The sequence below is a fragment of the Drosophila santomea genome, chromosome 3L (assembly GCF_016746245.2).
Source record: "Drosophila santomea strain STO CAGO 1482 chromosome 3L, Prin_Dsan_1.1, whole genome shotgun sequence".
Taxonomy (NCBI): domain Eukaryota; kingdom Metazoa; phylum Arthropoda; class Insecta; order Diptera; family Drosophilidae; genus Drosophila; species Drosophila santomea.
In genome coordinates this window covers 12,851,089-12,871,204 of record NC_053018.2, presented here as the reverse complement: position 1 = coordinate 12,871,204, position 20,116 = coordinate 12,851,089, and the positions used below count along the sequence as shown (strand labels likewise).

The 20,116-nt window shown below is 42.1% G+C and overlaps 1 long non-coding RNA gene across 3 annotated transcripts; it reads right to left on the bottom strand.

Moving 5' to 3' along the window:
- Positions 1–245: 245 nt before the first annotated feature.
- Positions 246–19,767, bottom strand: LOC120448566. Of its 3 annotated transcripts, none has more exons than XR_005616115.1 (7): positions 19,274–19,767; positions 13,565–14,062; positions 13,424–13,505; positions 867–1,110; positions 700–817; positions 607–641; positions 246–551 (listed from the first exon to the last, which is right to left on the bottom strand). It is a non-coding gene; the product is annotated as an uncharacterized LOC120448566 (long non-coding RNA). The 3 variants fall into 3 exon arrangements; XR_005616114.1 differs by having other exon boundaries at positions 700–810; XR_005616116.1 differs by lacking the exons at positions 13,424–13,505; positions 13,565–14,062; positions 19,274–19,767 and adding an exon at positions 3,542–3,795 and having other exon boundaries at positions 700–810.
- Between the last annotated feature and the right edge of the window lie 349 nt (positions 19,768–20,116).

Sequence of the window (20,116 nt, the reverse complement as noted above, 5' to 3'; positions counted from 1 at the left end):
TTGCTAAATAACTTCAATACAATTTATTTTCTCCTGCAGTCACTGTCATTTTAATACAATTTTACATAGTTATATCTTGTGACATATCTGAAAAAATCTGATTTCATTTTTATAGGTCATTTTGAGATTCTTTAAATGTAAGAACTAAAATCGTATTTCTTAATTGTGCAGATTTTAATATTAATATCTACAAATTGAAATATTTAAAAAATTGAAATTTAAAATACTACAAGAATTCTTGCTTCAGTGGCCATATACACAATTTTGATTTCCATAACATCCTGGCTATATAAGATTTACATAAATAATTATATTCTGCAATCGTATGTTGTTTTGCAAAAAGTGATCCAATAGGAATACTGACGAATATCAATACATTTTGGAGATACATAAAAGCAAAACATCCATCCTACTTTGATGACCTTTCTTGATATCGTATTATTTTGTAAATCTATATAATCATATAATGTGTATTATAAATTAACATAATAATATCTAGCTGCTTTCATCCAGTCCATAAAAAATCATTCAACAGTTCTCTGGTAGGTTCTCTGCAATTAAAGAATGGATTAATAGTTTTAATCAACACAAAAATGATTCACAAACCATGTTCTCTAGCTGACATTCTGGTCCTTGGCAACCTGAAAATTATACATTTGTAATAATGCATCGAATTGAAGATTTTACCAATATACAAACATCGAAATTTATCCGAGAAGTACTCTTTACGAATCTGGCTGACGATATCCTTACATTAAGGGTGTCCTCTGTTTTTGCAGCCTTTCAAGTCACTAACTAGCCTTAAAGAATCTGAAATCTTTGATTATTAAAATGTATGTTTACCTTTATTCAAAATAAATGCATACTTGCGATGGAAGAGGCGAAGTGGATGGAAACGAGACTCCAGTGCAAGTGGAGACAGTTTGTCTGGTTTGACTACCTGTTGGATGTGCACACAGTTGGAAGTGGCGATGCTGCCCGACTCATCCATCGGATAAGAATCTGACTCAATGGATCGAAAATGAATGAATCAATTTCATACCAAAATCAAGTTTATTTTTGTCTTAATGCCACGAATCGAGAATGCATCGGCATTTGGGCTTTCCACATCTGAAATATCAAGAAGATTAACCGTAAGATAAAGAGTTTCCGGTCAAACAAAATAAATGACACAACGTGCTGGGTACAGTGATGACTTGAGAAGATGGTCCTATTATTAACAAAATTTCTGTTCAATAAATAAATTTAATTAAATCTTTTCTAGCTGATTTTTAATATTTAATCCAATAAGGGAATCTAATACAAAACATGATAGTCTACATATTACAGCTTACATAGTCAGAGGAAATATTAATAATACCTGTAGTTCAGGGACTTAAACCAGTTTTCTCTACATCGATACATGTTCCTTATATGCGAGGCCCCACTGTATCGAGCGGCAAAATATTTGAAAACAAAAGAACTCCTAAATGAAGGCCCAATACATTTGGGCTGTTGAACGGGCATACAAACCAAATAAACACGTCGCTTTCCATTCGTTCCCCACACTTCACGGCCAGCTAATTAATGACGTTGGTCAGTCGGTTGGCTCAGAGTTTGGGTTCCCTCGATGCCAACAAGATCGGACCGGGCCAATATAGAGTGCAGTCCCTATAGAGTGATGCCATTTTGGTTTTCGTTTTCGTTTTTGGTACGGGGTTTGGGGTCTTGAAACTGGGACCCGTGGCCGGGGCCTCTCCTATATATATATGTATATGTATATTCTTTGGCCTGGTGACGGTGTCGTAAGTGAAGTGCCAATAAACACGTGATTTACTTAAGCTGTGATCCGAGCGGCAGGGACGTGGGCTCTCTGGATCTGTGGAACGGTCAAAATCATGGGGCTTATCGCTGCCATCGGCCATCAAGATGCCGCTCATTAATTTTAAAATTAGGCGGGTTTTCAAGAAGCGAAGAGGCCCCGGAGAAATGATGTCCACCTTTTGGTTGAAGACCGACTAAACTGGCCATCCCAAACCCATTTCCCAATCCCCTCTGCCCAATCCCCTCTGCCCAATGCCCGATCCCCGAGAGACCCCGAGATGCATTGGCGACCGACCATGAGTGCATAAATTAATTAAGTCGGTCGGAATGGGAACGTGTCGACCTTTTGTCTGGCATTGTGGCGAAGATGGCGGCTGTGGCTCACAGTTGAGAGCCGAAAGCCCCACTGCACGTATATGTAGCTACAGATACAGATACAGATACAGATACATGAACGAAGGACTGCGGACTGAGGACGTAGGACGTAGGACGTAGAACGCAGAACGTAGGACGTTGTAAATTAAAAGCCGCGGCCGGGTCCTTTATATGCAACTCCACCACAGTCGCCACTCGCAGACTGAGTCATTTGCATTTTGCCAACCGACCAGCCTGATTATGAAAGATGCTGCGTGGGTGATAAATGGTCGTTGTCAGTCCGAAAAAGCGAAAACCCCCAGCGATTGTTGCACTTTCGAGTAGCCCGGCGCATGGGTTTCATTCAACCCCATCGTTAACGCCAAATGGTAACCCCTTGCTGGGTGAAGATTAGCCCAGAAGTCCTGCCAAAAATGTATTTTGTGTGTGTGTGTTCATCCCTCGACTGCTGACAAGGGCCGTGGCCAAAAGCCAATGCCAATGCCAAAGGCTACACAAATCTAATAGATGCCGATTGAGATTTAATTATTTCACTTAATTTCATGGCTGACTTCGTGGCTAACTCGCCTGTCTTCGCTGCGAACAAGTTAATGAAGCGAATAAATTTCTTGGCAATTATTTTGCGGATTGTTTTAATTGACCGCAAAGGGCTGCCGGCATAGATAAATGAGTGACTAGCCAATGGAAGCGAGAGGATAAGACGTCGAAGGACGCCGCAGGAGTTCGCTAATTAACTAATTGGCAAGTCGTTAACTTCTGAGCTAAAGGGATTTTCCCGCTTCGTTCCTCTGAAGTAACTACATACACCTGCAATTTGTACCAGTCCACATCTATTACATACCTTGAGTATCTTATTTTCTTTTTGTTGCACAGGATCTTCTCACATAAAAAGCGACTTTGTTTATGATGAGTGATTGTTATGAGTTGTCAAAAAGGCATGCCACCCAGCCGCATGTGTGAAGATCCTTTTTTGTTTGAAGGGATGGCTGTGTTGTGATGGCCACGGCCGTTAAGCAGGAAATCCACCAGGATCTGGTTAGAGTATGCCGTCAACATATGCAAATAGACTTGTCTGCGGAGTCAAACCGAAGGTGGCCACGAGGACGAAGGACCACCGACTTTTCCACCCTCGCAAAGGTACAACGCTGTCGACACCGCCCCCTGATAACAATCAACCCCGTGCGGCGGCATCGGCGGCATCGGCGGGAGTTTACTTTAATGTTTTGACAGTAAAATAAACATATCCAAGTGCGGCTCTCATCAGACGAGTGTGGCTGGGTGTATGAGTGGGTGAGTGGGTGTGTTGCAGTGGTAGCTGCTGGGTGGTTTTTTGGTGCGCATGCAAACGTATTTGTTCCCATACCTTTGCAGTTCGAGTGGCATCAATGTGGCAGGGTACACACATGTTAGCACCGATGGGTGGAGGACTGCCGCCCAAGCACATAGATGTCAAATATAATTCATCATCCTGGCGAAACATCAAAGCCAGCCCCTGCAAAGCCCAAGGACCAAGCACCAAGGACCAAGGACCAAGGACCTGGGCACAAGGCTACCGGCATGAGCAAACACAAAGTCGCCAACAGCATCATTATCAGTTGGTCCACTGTTTTTGCCCGGTCAAGTGGGCCAAGCCAAAATCCTGAGTTTGGTCTGGAAAGGGTGTCGAAATGAATGGAGTGCACTGGGACTTCTAGAAATAAAATAAAAGTCATCAGACTATGATTATTAGATTGGCTTTGAACGAGAAAAAACTAGCCAAAATCAGCCAATAATTATTTAAAAAATGTTTAAAAAAATATGGATTTAATCTTTTCTATTTCAATATTCTTCTAAGTTTAATCTGTATAAAGGACTCAAATGTTATTTGAATATAACAAACATGATAATGACATAATCTTTCCTAATAGAATATAAAACCTTGGAGTTAGAATACATATTTTGCCAATATTCTGGAACATTTTTACTTGTGTTTACTGTGTACTGAATAGTTGGTAGCCTTGAATTCCCATTGCACCATCAACTTTTTGTAGCACGGCGGAGTTTTTCCAATTGCTCAACTTATTTATAGCTGGCTTTTTAGAGGAGCTGCTTTAGGAGGACTCACTGCTTTACCGCAGGGCAAAGAGCGGCACTTAGGTCGAAGGATTCGCATGACGTCCTTTTAAATAATTAATGTCAATTAGAGCCAAATCTAACTTTGGCCATCAGTCGTCGGCCGCCTGGAGGACTTAAAAAGGCATGAACTCTTACTCTTACTACTACACGTTTACCTGTTCAGTTCCGCCTGATGTTGGGCTGTCTGTCATAAATATTTTATAACATCAATTACCAAGCACTTAACTTTCATGAATTTAATACGAAAGCTTCAGCTGCTACCAAGGGTAGACACTCACTCACTCACTCACTCACTCATTCATTCATTCATTTATCTTGTGTGCCAATGACGAACAATCAACACTCAGCACTCGATGTCACATTTTCGCAGACGCTTTTCTTCGATGCCAAGTTCGACAAGTGTAAGCCGGCAAAAAACACACACATCTGCCCACATATGTTTATAGTATCGATATATCTGGCCGGGTATCCTGGTCCATCCTGGTCCTGGACCACCCCAAAAAGGGGACCATCCCGATTTGGTGCGAGTACCGAGACTGCCGTGATTTACTTCCCCTTCGGTGGCGAGAAATCCCAAATAAAATAAAATTAAATACGCATCAGGAGCACAAGTGCTTAAGGCCCGCGGCCAGGTCTTCAGTCCCTCGTCTGCCTGATAAAAACAATATCAATGGCCCACCCAAAACAGAAAAAAACCAAAATCCCAACCCCCTTTTTCCCACCGAAGGACGAACGTTTGGGCCAAGATTGGAGGCAAGTATCGCATGAAGCGGCGCGTGCCGATGACGCACAATTCCCCCATTGATATTCATGGTCGATTTTCGACCCGATACCGAGTATACTCTATACTCCATACTACCCGTTCCCATACTCATGCCCATACTCATGCCCACACTCATACCCAATCCCATTCGCAGGGCAGAAAACAGAGCGGAAAACAAAACGGTGCACACATAAATAAATAAAATTTATGGCAGCCAGTCGTCCCAATTGGATTTCGGGGCACTTGTAGTGGCTCTTTGATATGCCCGATTATTTCTGTTTGATTGTTTGATTAGATCGGCGGACCGGAATCCGAATCCGGTGAAATGTGGCCAAAGGAACAGCACGCTTTGTGGCATATGCTGACTATAGTAAGTTACTCCTTCGGCAGTGGTATTACAGGGTATTATACTGATAAATTCGATTGCAGGTGCACAGATATTTATAAACTGTATTTACTGAATATCTGAGTTATTCACCTAAAGGTGCATTAGTTATCATCTGTAATCTGCACACATCATTAAATTTTAACTGAGTATTCAATGGATTCATGTAAATTGCCACTTTAAAGAGATCAGACTCACATTTTAACTCTCTAAATGTGTAAGCTGCTAAGTTTATAAGTTCCAAATGATAAAAACATTATTTTCCATACTGAAGTTTGCACTTTCTTACTTATATTTTCCAGTTACAAATATGTATATAGTATTATTGACTTGCTTGTGTAAAAGTGAATATTTGTACTGCACAAGTGAATAGTCATTGATACTGTTCCTAATTGTGTTTTCCCTTCTCTGCCCCACTGCCTCATCTATTAATTTCAATTAAATGGGAAAGACAAACTGCCCTTGAAATTCTATTCAACTAATCTGGCTACAAGGACGCACCCCCGCGAAGAAGGATTGATTTCCATCTGCCCAGCCTCGCCAGCACGGCGAACATTTCAGCATTCAGAATTCAGCATTTATTCCGGCCAAATCGAAAGGGCTCTAAAGTCTCGGTTTATCTAAATGCTGCATTGTACTGCTAAAGTGTCCCCTGAGATTTTCCGAGGCGTTGAAGCGTGCCACCCCGGTTTTGGGCCAACAAAATGCAGTGGTTTCCGGTTCGCCAGCGACCCCAGCGACTCCGGGTATACTCGATGTGGCTTACAGTGGGAGTTAATTCGCCAAAGTCAGTAACCTCATCAAAGAACGGCTAACCGTCGTCTGTCGTCTATGAAGTCGGTTGGTTGGGGGTCCTTTTGGGCTGGGCTGAGCTGGACTGGGGGTGTCGTCTACTCCACCGCCGCCACATTAAATTCACGCCAAACGACGTGAGGCGCATATGTTTATGAGTCTCGTCGAGATTGAAAGCCAGGCGGGAGTGGACGGAGTGGCACGGAGTGGCATGCCCATGGTTAACCGAAAGCGAGCCAGGACGCTCCGTGCATAAAAGCCTCATGGTCACCGTTTGCCAATGCTCGTAGCTGTTGGCTCTTGGCTCTTGGCTTTTTCTCCTCGCCGCACGCTGCCTGCTAATGGATTTCGTGGCACTGAATTGAAGGGTTAGGGTCACGGGAGAAGTGGCAGTGGCAGTGGAAGTGGCAGTGGCTGTGGCTGTGGATGCGGCAGTGGATGAGGCAACGGGGCAGGAGCAGCAGTGGCCGCTTTTGGCCGCGCAGCATGCTTTCAATTTACTTCCACTTCCTCCACCAAACGCGCCGGCTTTGTTATTGTTGTTGCTCTGACTTACGCACCGTGAATGAATGCCAAAGGCGCCGGGGGGCGGGGCAGGAGGTGGTGCCCCGGGAAGCGATGCCACAGGACGATGCACGGCAAGAAACTTGAAGTGCTTTAATTAGCTCTAAGATAAATTCATTAAACATTTGTATCTTTAAATTTGGAAGGACACTTCTTTTCACTGAAATTTCACTTAAAAGTACAATTTGTAGAAGCTTCTTAACCAAGAATCATAAATAAACCAAAAAAAAATGTTTGATTAATGCATTATATATTACATATTTTTTTAGTGTTGAGTATCATAGCTTGAAAATTATTAACAACTTTAAGTTACTTTCTGTATGTTACTTTTTAAAAGAAGTGTCATAAAATCTTTGCTTTTGCGATTGTAAATTCAGCTCAACTTTTGTATTTTATTGCAAAAGGTTCCATTTGAAAAATGTCACCTTTTAAAGTCAAGCTGATTTTTCTCTCAGTGCACGAGCGGGCTTTCGGTGCACGCGACTTTCACACTAACGTAATAAAGAGCTCAACGACACTCAAATTGAATACGTCTCATGGTGCGAATGCCGTAATGATTTTCTATGTGGAACTCGATGCAGATAATGGGGCGATCTGGGAAACCGCCCAAACATCCCCCTAACCGCCCAGCCACCCATCCACTCCCCCTCCCCCCCTTTTTTCAAGGACCACCCCACGTAGCGTCTGCGGGCTGGGCGTTTTTGTTTTTGTTTTGGTTTTTGTTTGCCTGGTGATAGAAATTAACCCCTCAATTGAGGTTGAATTTAATTTGGCGCAAAATGGCAAGGGGGTGTGTTCCATCCGGCGATGGTGTGTGTGTGTGCGTGTGTGTGTGCTTGGGTGTGTGTTTTCGGGTGTGTGTGCGTGCTTTCCGGCGGCTGCTCACTTTGCTGCTGAAAGTAATATCGCTGTTAACGCTAAAGGGCCATTGTCAAATTGTCTCTTATTAATTATGATGATGCGTGTGCCGGTTTTCCGATGGGGTGGCCCACCCCCTCCCTTCACTCTACTCTTTCAATGTGGAATGCAAATTTCTGGATTTGGGTCTGGGACTGGCGTCTTTAACGTAATTTATTGCGTTCTGCTCACTGCGAACGGCTTATGGCCCAGTGAAAAGTTAAGGCCCAAAGGGTGCACATATCGGGTGCGAGTTTTTCGGGGAAATCCTTACTGTACTTTCGTTGCAGGAGGGATGGGGGATGAGCACGGAGTGGAGCACGGCGATAAGGTGGGCAGAGAGAGGGAGTCCTCGACTCCGGGTGAATTGATTTGGGACGAAACTATGCACGGCACCCATGCAAAGTTTGCTTAATTTAGCTCAGACAATGGGGCTCCAGTGAACAATGGCGTACAATGCCATCATCATCAGCATCATTGGGGGCACACACACTTGTGGTGACCATAGAAGCACCCACAATCGCTTTTTCGGGGTCCTTCGAATGCAATTCGACAGCTTTAACTCCCGCAGGAATTTCGAATGAAGACTGCTAAAAATTTTAATCAAAAAGGGGTAAGAACTTTTGAAGAACTATGAAGCTTTAACTTTCAAGTGCTTGAGGATTGACATAGCTTAAGATCTCTAAGCATAAAGTTCTTGAGAGAAAACAGAGACATTTAAATACTACGATAGTTTGTAAACTTAATATAAGGCATAGAACAAATATAAGATTTGTCTGGCTTTTCAAGCAAAGCTCTCTTTAAGTCAACCTATGCGTTTTGAAGTCTCACTAATTAGCATCTCGCATCTCATTGGATTTCGGAATACCCCCACGTTATGTGACCATTATAAGCCAGTGGACACCTCAGGTGTTGCGGCATGCCACATCTCTCAGTCGCCGCAGCTGAGGCAGAGTCACAAGTGACCCCCAGAGTCACAAGTGCCACAATTTATGGAGGCGCAGCAAGTCGCCTAGCGCCCGCTGATCGCCTCCTGCGAATCGCGTTGCATTCACCGGCGATATTTCACTGCTTTATTAAGTTAATTTCATATATCACAACTGCAGGCGCCAGTCGCTTGTAGGGCATTTGACTGGATGTGGAAGTGGATGTGGATGTGGATGTGGATGTGGATGTGGATGTGGATGTGGATGTGGATATTCCCGCTCTGCTTTCGACCAGGACAAGCTGCTCCTCGCAGCTTGAGCTCGTTACTTTGATGCATTTGGGGCGCGCGTTTATTTGTGGACGCCACTTGAACAACAGCGGGGCACTCCACTGAGGGAAAATCTATAGAGCACTCTTTTTCTTTCAACTTAAAGGATCTTAAATGAAGGTCAGTAACTTCAGATCTTTGAACAGTTAAAGGTACACTTCATGTAAAGTCGAATTCATACCAAGAACGTACCTAGTAGTAATAGTTGTATGTAGTAGCGTTCTCGTTTCTTAATAATTCTAAAAAATATTTATTGTTTATTTGGCATCCTAGCACTGCATTCTTATTTTATTATTAAAGTATCTAGACAAGATTTCTAAAATCAGTGAGCTATCGGTATCTATAAATTATAGTTATTAGATATATGTACTCTCAAGGCACTCTCAAGAAATCCTCTATAAAGTCCAAAATATAATTCTCTTCAAATACTATGGAATTGTATTTCTCCAGTCTCGTATCCTTTTACTTCATAGTCAGTCTTTTCTTTCAGTGCACCTCCTTCAAGCTTCTCCAGCTAACTTGTTCTGGCGTTTGCAACTGCATTGAAACCAGCAAGTCGGCCTCGATTAAGATAGCTCAACGAATCCGTGGCCCAAACGAGCCATGCCCAAATTGGCAACATCACTCAATTGATTTGCAGGGTCTTCCCCCAACCCCCATCCCGTAACCCCGTTCCCCCGTAACCCCAACCCCCTTTTCCAAAAATATCGAATGTTTTTTAGGGCCGGCGACCGCCCATTAGCCACATGCGCGCCTGCGTGACACAACGGCATCAATCAAAGTTTCACCCGTTCCCATGACGTACATATGTGTGTGTGTGTGTGTGTTTGAGTGGGTGGTGTTTCCACTTTTGGGTGGGAGGTATATTCGGCATTGGGTTTTCGCGGCTGTCGGGGCGACTCTTTCCATAGGCGTGTTGTATTGGATTTGTGTGCGCCGGCTGCGCGTAAAAAGACATTTTGACAAATTCAAGTAGCGCCATCTACACTCGACTTTAATAGCTTTTATACTGCTTGTCACGATATTTCATCAGTCAAAGGGGCCGTGGCCCAAACCACGGCCAACACACAATAATAAATGGGTTGACACACACACAAACACACACATGCCACACACTGGCAGTTTGGATATAAACAAAAAAAAACAAGAGCCCATAGGAAGCGCGAATTTTATTCGATGTTATTCCCATTTGAAAATGAGTTATTGACACATGTAGCCACCCCCGAAAAAAAGGCTGAGCCCGAAAACCGCAGGACCAGCGCTAGATCCCCAATCCCCAATCCCCAATACCCTATCCCTCTATCCCCCGATTCCAGTTTTCCATTTTCCGATCCCCCGGAAAAGTTGGATTCATTGCGTGGGAGCGGCCGGGCAAAGAGCGCGCATAAATTTTGGCTGCCTAAATAGAAAAAAAAACGAAATAAAAGCGGGGAAAAGGGGGACTCCCCTTTGTTTTTCCCCCCATTACACAGTGGCGTTCAGATTGCGATTTGCCTGCTTTCTTTGCTCCGATTTGATTTATTTTATTTGCTTTGTGCGGCGCCGCAAGTGCTTCGCCCAATGCTTTATTAATATCGTAGGCGTTGCAAGTAACGTGCCGCATTTGTGTGTGCCCAAGTGATTCGCCAGCCGGATACGTTATTATATTATGGCATATTATACCACATTCCCACAGCGCGTGGAAAGCGGCTAATCAAATATCCCTCATTATGGTCGTATTAACTTGCAACACGGGGATACCACAGCTAGTTTCGAGATTTGGGGGGTTTTTGGGGTAAAATCCTTATCGAAGTATGGTTGTGGTTAATAGTGGACAAGCTGTTATGTTTGAAAGTAAGCCCTTTAGTTTTAAAACATTTCAAACTCATTCTGTTAAAACTCATCTTAATAAGTACTAGAAAATAAAAATAAGAAAAGGGAAATAGTTTGCTTAATACTGCTTAACATTGAATGAAAGTAGCGAAATGTTTTAGTTTTAAGAAAACAGTTACTAACTCATATGCCCAAAATTAAACTAAAAACGTAATATATTTTAAACATATCTAAGTGATTCATTGCAATATAACCCATAATCTTAGTTCAAAACAAGAGAGAACGCTATAGTCGAGTTCCCCGACTATCTGATACCCGTTACTCAGCTAGTGTAAGTGCGAAGGACAGTTTTTGGCGGTTTGTGGGCGTTAGAGTGGGCGTGGCCAAAAGTTTTTTGGCAAATAGATAGAAATTTACAAGACTAATACAAAAATGAAAAAATATCAAAACATTTTTCAAAAGTGTGGGCGTGGCAGCTTTGGGCGGTTTGTGGGCGTTAGAGTGGGCGTGGCCAAAAGTTTTTTAGCAAATAGATAGAAATTTACAAGACTAATACAAATATGAAAAAATATCGAAACATTTTTCAAAAGTGTGGGCGTGGCAGCTTTGGGCGGTTTGTGGGCGTTAGAGTGGGCGTGGCAAAAAGTTTTTTTGCAAATCGATAGAAATTTACAAGACCAATACAAAAATGAAAAAATATTAAAACATTTTTCAAAAATGTGGGCGTGGCAGTTTTGGGCGGTTTGTGGGCGTTAGAGTGGGCGTGGCAACCTGAATCGACAAACTTGCGCTGCGTCTATGTCCCTGGAGTCTGTATACTTAATCTCAACTTTCTAGCTTTTGTAGTTCCTGAGATCTCGACGTTCATACGGACAGACGGACAGACGGACAGACGGACAGACAGACGGACGGACAGACGGACATGGCCAGATCGACTCGGCTACTGATCCTGATCAAGAATATATATACTTTATATGGTCGGAAACGCTTCCTTCTGCCTGTTACATACTTTTCAACGAATCTAGTATACCCTTTTACTCTACGAGTAACGGGTATAACAAACTAAAACTTGTTAGGCTTTAAAAGACCCAAGAAAACAAATGACCATGAAAATCTTTAAACACAGTTGTATTTACACAAGTTTCTCCCTATAAAGACCCATGAGGCTATGTAGACTAAATCCTGACTAAATGGAGCAGGATGCCAGAACTAGTTAGATGACTGATTGATGAAGTAGCTGAGCGAACGGACGAACAAGTGATGAAGCGGATTGCGTACGTGTGTGCCGCATTAGATATTCATACGCACCGTGGTCCGTATTTTGGCCACCAGGAATAGAGATTGAATGTAGATGGCTTCCATTTTTGGGGGGCGATGAGACGAATGTCCTGGGGCCGCCCAGTCACTGTTGCTGTCTGATAAATCACATATTTTCGCTGATCAAATCAATCTAATTGACATCACTCAAAATGATGGCGGAAAAGTTTCCACATTCATTTTCGCATTTGCAAAAAGAGCAGCAAAAAAAAGCAGGGGGCCAAAAAAATGCGAATAAATGAGTTCCACCCCCAGGCGAAAGCCCCAGGCTCTGTTTTGGTTTAATGGTGGCTCTGTTTTGCTCTTGTGGTGCGTTCCCATTCCGCAGCATTCAGCATCCATCTCCACATATATCCCATCTCCCATGTATCCCATCTCCCATCTACCATATATTCCATTTCCCCAGTTGCCTATGCGGTAAAGCAGCGTGATTTATTTTCATTCCGATGGCAACGCCACCCAAATTCGACGCTCCGTCATCCTGACATTCGAATTGAAATGCAAATTCTGACGAATGTGCGCTGGTTTTGCGCACACAGCCATCCGGACGGAGTGGAGCGGTACAGTGCCAGGTCGTGGGCATGGAATGGCGGGAATACGGCGAGGATTGACTGACGAATGACTCCCGGCAGCCGGCGGCGACAGTAGGCGGTAAATGAGCGAGCTATCCATGTGTGTTACTTTCTCGAATACTCCTATATACATCCTGCATCAATGTACACACACACTAATGCCCTACCGTATCCACATAGATATGGATACGGATTTCGATCTGAATCTGAATCTAGAGGTGGATGTGGCATAAGGGGGTATGGGGCACACCTTAGCATGTGCGTGCCACTTCACGTGCATCCCACGCCATTTGAATTGAATAGCATCTCATTTACTCTCGCATCATTATTTTTTATTCGAGTGCCTAAGACGCTCGAGGACGAAATCCGGCTGGCAGCCGTGTCCAATCGATTACCGGAGTGGTGGAGTCGCCTCCATTCATTGGAATATATCGAAGGAGTTATCCTTTAAAGTGGATTCAAATGAGCAGTTTAAGGCTAAGACTTCAGACCATTAACTAAACGGGTTTACTTGAAGCTATTCATTAGATATCAATATAAGCAGTACAAGTGAGTTCTTCTTTCGATATAATTGCTTTAAATTAGTTTTTTGAATAGTTTAAAACATACTTTAAAAAAGTCATAGTTATTGCTTCCAAAAGAGCCCAACTTTAGGAGCCCACTTCATCCACATGCCTGTCTGTTAGTTCCCCTTATTAATGTACAAAACCCGGGCTATGTAATCAGGACTATGCTACACACACACACACACACACACATGGGCAAACACTCACCCGGCAACTCCAGGACTTTGTCCATCCGCCTTTTCTAATGAAAGCTGTCGGGCTGGGTGGGCATCGTCGGTTAATTCAACATCTGCAAAATGCAAGGATGTACATATTTTTAAAACAATGTCTGTTACCAGGCGGGCCTACTTAAAGCCGGGGCATCATCCGCATGGAAAGTGGCAAGGATTCCGTATCCCGGCGACCGTCCATCAGCCAGGACGTATGTAGTACGTGGTGTCGGCCAGCATGTAAATGCTGCTTACAGGCCCAGACAATATTAACAATTCCCCGCAACTTGGCCGACACCGTCCTCAAAGGGTCCTTCCTGTGTGTGCTAGTGTGTGTGCGAGTTAGTGAGTGAGTGTGGGTGTGCGCTTTGGGTGAGAGCGGACATTATATGCACATAAAGTGCTCTGCTCCTTCAACTGCAAGCGTCCTGCGGCAACCATGTTTGTGTTTTTGTCCCCGCCATAGTCGCTGCTCCTTGGCCACGTTAACAACTGTATCCCTTGTGGGCGCTCTCGCTTCATGTAGGCGAGGATGTGGATGCGAATGTGCACGAGGATGGCAAAGGGATTGGGGATGTCCTTCGTGCCCTGTAGGAAATGCCGGCAGGCCGTGTCCTGGCAGCGTCCTAAAAGTATGCTGCAAAGTTTTTCCGATTTTAGCGAAATTCGGCTTGATCGTGAGGGTAGCAAATTTATGAGCATTCAGGGATGAAAGTGCAGCGTGATATCATATGAATTTTCTTTCTTTTTGTTAAGATACCATTTAAAAATTGCAAAAGACTAAGATTGAAATAAAAAAGCTAATAAAATGCAATATGATGTATACAGAATATTTTAAATAATTTTGCCCATAACTTTTAAAGATTTTTACTTCGTGAATGTCAGGACAATTTATAAGAAGTGTATCCTTTGTTTTAAGAAATCATTGAATAATATATTTATTTATATTTATAGTAATGGTAAGATACCATTGTCCTTAATTCGTAACAAATCCGCTCTGCTTCAATATATGCTTAAGCATCCGCATATGAACCATCATGTGTGACTAACACTCATGTGGATGTGCCTCCTGTGTGTTGTTCTTGGACTTCCACTGTTCGCGTTGTCAGTGACGTCGTCGTTCTCGTTTGGTGTTGTCGTTGTCGTTTGGCATTGTTGCTGTTGTAGTTGTAGTTGTTGTTGTCGGTCTCGGCGGTCCAGTGGAGTCGCTGGTGAGGAAGGAAAGTTGTTCAAGTGGCAGCTTAATTCGCATAAAATGAAAACACGCTGTCTACATTGTTCCTACAACTTTTCGAGTTTTTTATGGCACTTAAAATGGCTGCTAGACAAAGGCTTAACAAACGGCTACTGCAGGATCTACGGCTCCTGCTCTCTCATTTTGTTACGAACGTACGAGTATGTGGCCCCTTTCATTTTGGCCAACTTGAAGACAATAATGGCGTATCTAACTAGCTTATTAAAGCTAAACAAAATGTCATCTACTTCGCTCTATGCTGAGGTGCAAAAAACCCAAGTGAAAAACCAGTAACTGATTCGCAACGCGGATAGGAATATGACCTGTTTTTTAAAGTGTCACCTCCACAGCTCAGAGCTCAGCACTCCGGGCCGAAAATCAATAAATGCAAATTCATTTTTATTGTTAACATTTAAATAAAAGGTTGGACTTCATGGGCAGGATACAATGTAAAAAGCCGGGGAATGCCACCTCCGATAAACCAACATCAATGAAAGCACTCACATTTTTTTTATAAATTCACCGTTCCTCATCCGCAAGCACCAGACCTTTGCGGATCCACATCCACATCCACATCCCAAATCTCCACTTCACCCAGTCCACCTTGGACCAGTACTCCATGGACACCAGAATCAGACATCAGCCTTCAACCATCGGCCATCGAGGTGTTAAACGGAAAGTCCGCAAATAATCGACATTTTAAAGCGGGAAATTTAAGGAATTTCAACAATCACTTGCCGGTAATGAAAATTTAGTTGCATATTTGCCACTTAATTTCATTTTCATTTGATAAATACTGAGTTAAGAACATAGCACTCGAATTTTATTTAAATGTATTATTTTTTTAGGAAAATATAGTCAAGTTATTTTCAGTTATTCTTCATTCACTTAGTAAGGTACAAGTATTGGACACCATTTATAATTATTTGTAATTATTATTTGTATTGTCATTGACTTTACTTCCTTGGTAATACTATAAAATAAATATTAACATTGGTCTTTAATTACTATTTTTTAAATATTATTAAAGGACTTGCAGTAGTATAGAAAATGATATTTTAAAGTACATTGTCATTTCTACTTCTGAATTATCACCCCTATGAGACTCTATGTCTAGGGATGATAATAAAGACATTATATAAGAATTTGAGTCGAGAAAATTCCACTACTTCCTGCAATTGGAGGCTGGTATTTTTTAATGACAGCCAAAGGGGTTGCCAAACAAAGCGTGCCAAGCGAATGAACAGCTTAATCGCCAGCACGAACGCTAAACACTCACTGTACAAGTGGCTCCCGCTAAATGCGACCCCTAAAAGCCATAAACCAAACCTGTTCCCCCGTTTGATAGTTGGTCTTTTCATAGCTGGACGGTTTTAATGTCCAGTCTCAGCTGGTAACTCAACAATTCTAGATTTATGAGCAGTAAAAATTGTTCCGAAAAGCTTTGATTAATATGTGTCCCAAAGCTGGAAGCACATTCATATTACTTTACTGTTTTTATAAACAAATAAATTCTTTGTATAAATACCAGTTATGTTTACTATGCACTGTGAAGTAGTGAAGGCGTTTCCTAGTTTCGAATTAGGAGCACAACATATTAATCACAGAAGTAATTATAACAATAAGCACACCCCGTGATTTTGAATTGCCTTCTCATTCGAATGAAATTCCACGTTTTATGGTGAGAATGGGTTGAAAGCATTAATAAAATATGTTTGTTTAGAATGAAATTAGCAATATTTCGCAATAATTTACACACCTAACAAGGCATCCCGAAGAAATGTGCGTGCAACGCTGCTCTGCATTGAAATGAACTACTCATATGAGTATTCATATCGCACTCATATGGGTGAATGGGTTGATTGCTGGATGGGTGGATGGATGAGTGAATGGTAGGCAGAGGCGTTGAGTTCAGTCTACCAGCAAATGAAACAAATTCTATTTTAGTCGAACGCGAGAAATACATAGTTGCATGCGAACAAAGTAGACTCGTTCCTAGACGTGCATTATGAATATTCAAGTTTGCACCGAAATGTAGAAATTGACCCAAAACCCGGGAATTCTTGCAACGCGAGCGTGTCAAGCGAGTGTTTAGGAATTACTCTACCATCTTTTGCTGGCACTGTCGAAGCCCAAAATGTATTCCCCATTTCTGGAGCAATCAATCGAGTGTATTTATGTTGGTAGTGCAAGGTAGTATGGCAATTCCCACAGACGAAAGCCAGGCAACGACCCTTCGTGTAGGTCCAACTTCTTGCTCCACTGCACCCAAGTGCAATCCGGTTGCATGTGGATGTGGATATGGTCGTAGATGTGGATGTGGATGTGGCCAAGTGGCCGTCTCATTTCTACTGTGTTGCAGTTGCAGTTTAGCGGTTATATTCTGCATAAATGAATATGTAATTCATTTTATTATGGTGCAAATTGCGAATTGAATTGTTTTTAATTATTCCATACTTCGCTGGCGACCGCCAATTTTTTCCTAACCGCACCACAAAAAGTCTAGCCAGTCGGTTAGTTACGAGTGTATGAGCACGAACAATTCGTACTCATACTCATACTCATACTCATTATTCGCGATCGGAAACAAAATACTTTTGGACACAAAGACTAAACAAAACTGTTAATTAAGTTGCTTGTAGTAGCTGAGTTTGCATGGCTTAAGCGGAATAGAGTGAGTTTATTTAAATATAGATGTTGCATGTTTGCCTATTTTGACTTTAATTATATTGCTTAAGTCGAAAATAATGCAAATGCGGAGATTCATGAAAAATTCTTTAATCTATTTACTCCAATTAAATTTAATGAGGTTAGGGTAATGGTATATTTTATTTTTGCAATTATATTTGAAAAGTTTAATCTATAAGAAAAGCAGAGAAAAAATATATAAATGGTTTTACAAATTATTCGAATTTATGCTCGTATAGTGTAGGTATAATGTTACGCTTCAGATTTATCAGAATATGCTTTTATGATCCTAAATTAAATTGGTTAAATTAAAACTGGCTTTTAACATATTTGTATTAAATTATATGCACTCCTTACTATTTTCTTATAATTAGTTTTTATCCTTAATTTTACCCTGCATAAATTTGAAAAACCCTCGAAAATCCAAAAACCTATAAATCATAACACTATGGAATTTGACCTGTGACATGTGCACTTAACACATACTTTAGTTTAATACACTTTACGATGACCGTCCTTCGGACCTTCGAAGTGAAACAGAAGTGGTATGCAAATTTGGCCTGCGTTTCGTGTGCGCTTCTCGACTGGTTCTCTCTCTCTCTACCTTCTGGCCATAACAAGAGTGCGGCTAACCTGGCTGAAACAGCCGGCTGCGACTGCGGCTGCTTTCTTCAACTAATTAAAAATTCCAGCGCCGCAATTGCGAAATTGGCCCCTTATCGGTTGTATCATCGACGCCACGAAGGCTTAAACATGATGCGCTGATGAATAGCTGCCTAGGCCAAAGGGTGTACTACATATGTATATATATACACATACATATATACAGTATGTTTTAGATGGGGAAAATGGAAAAGCATATTTATGAATACGATTATTTAGCCCATGATAATTTTCCGTTTCTCTCGCTTTGCAGGTTTATTTTGCAATGTCGATGCGATGTGGTGGCCGCAAAAAGCAAAAAGCACAACATAAAAAAAAGCAACAAAAGCGACGGAGGCGTTTTGCGAAACAATTTCTGTTTATGGTCCCAGACACGCGACGTACATAGTTGCGTGGCTTTTCATCATACGAATAAAAAACATAAATAACAAGCCCAGGAGAAAACTCTTTCGCGCTGCCCCGGGCATTTTTTAAACGCATTGCATATTGCATATTGCATATTGCAAGTCATTTCTATTTGCTCGCTGGGGAAAATTCATGAAAACATGGTCCAGCACCTTTGATTGAAAGGATTCAAGAATTGTGGTTAAAAAAAGATGTTAGCTTTAAGATGCCAGTTTGGAATTGAAATAACATCCTTCAAATAGTTTGCTTTTAAAAACTTCTTCATATTTTCTATTCATGTAAGCTAAGCTTTAGTTAAATAAATATATAACATTAGAACTAACAATGAACGTAAGTACATAAGCCGTGTTTGTTTGAAGTGCTTTTATTGACACACTTTTATATTAAGTCTTGTTTTAAAAAGAAATAATTGTGTAAAATAGTAGTTATGCCACCTAAGCCCAATAAATTGATAAGCGTAAAAATAGTCATGCTAGCACTCAATTTTTCTGGTAACCTTTTATCTGAATTATCTGCCCGTATCATATCTCATCATCAATCATATCTAATTTTGATTAGTCACGGACTTGCTAGTTATAATTAAATGTCACAGTGGATATTGAAGTTCCATAATAACATGGTATTTATTTTAATATCAATAATAGGTTTATTTTGAATTTCTCAAACATTCGCTATCTTACATATAATCTCATAATAAAATGCAATAAATTCACTAGAGAACAACTTTTTGTATAACAAACTTGCGTTATAAATACATTTATATTTATAACGTAAATAAAATGCCTAAAATGCACTTTACCACCTTGATGGTTTGACTTTCTTATACAATATCACGCTATTGTTCTAAACCATACTCACATGAAAGCGCTGTGGCACCTGAGCCACAGTTCAGTTCAGTTCAGTTAGTGGCAGTGGCAATAGAGTGGTAGTAGTTGCCGTTGGCCGGGTGCAAAGTCCGAGAACTGAGAGCCGGGGGTCACTTGTAAAGCTTCATCGTGTCCGGGGTCAGGGCGTTATAAAACGAAAACGTCAAGACGTTGTTGACAAGCACGTGACAGTAAACTTTGGCACTCTACTGTGTTTGTTTACGCCGTGTGGAATTGTTGATCTGGTTTATACGGTTGATCTGCTAGTTGATTCTGGTACTGGATACTGCTACTTGGCCCAATCAGGGGCACGCACTTTTGGGTTATTCACAACTTTCGAATATTCGCCGCAATCGCCAACGCACCCACCTCCGCCCCACCCCTCTCTATCACCACCTCCACCTGCCACCCACCAGCCACCCACCGCCCAGTGGCACAACCTGTTTGTTCGGCCTTGCGCGCCCACTCTCGCCCATGATGTGCGCATTACCGAGTTCGAGCGCATACTAGTTGTGTGTTGCACGTTCGCTTTTGGCCAAAAGCGCCGCACTCGGTTGCAAAAGAGAGCGAGAGAGAGAGCGAGAGCGCCGGCGAGAGCGGGGGTTCAAAAGTTGCGCATGTGCCGTGGAAAACGGGTTTTTTCCACACTGGTGCAAGCGGGATGGTTGCATATTCGCGGGCGGCACTGCTCTTTCCAGGTGGGCGGCGGGCGTCGGGCGGTGGGCAGTGGGCAGTGGGCGGTGGTTGCTGCAACTGGAACATGGAACGTGGAAAACGCTCCGCCTCTTTGGGCAACGCGAGATATATGGCCAAAATGCTACGGCAGCCTTGGTAT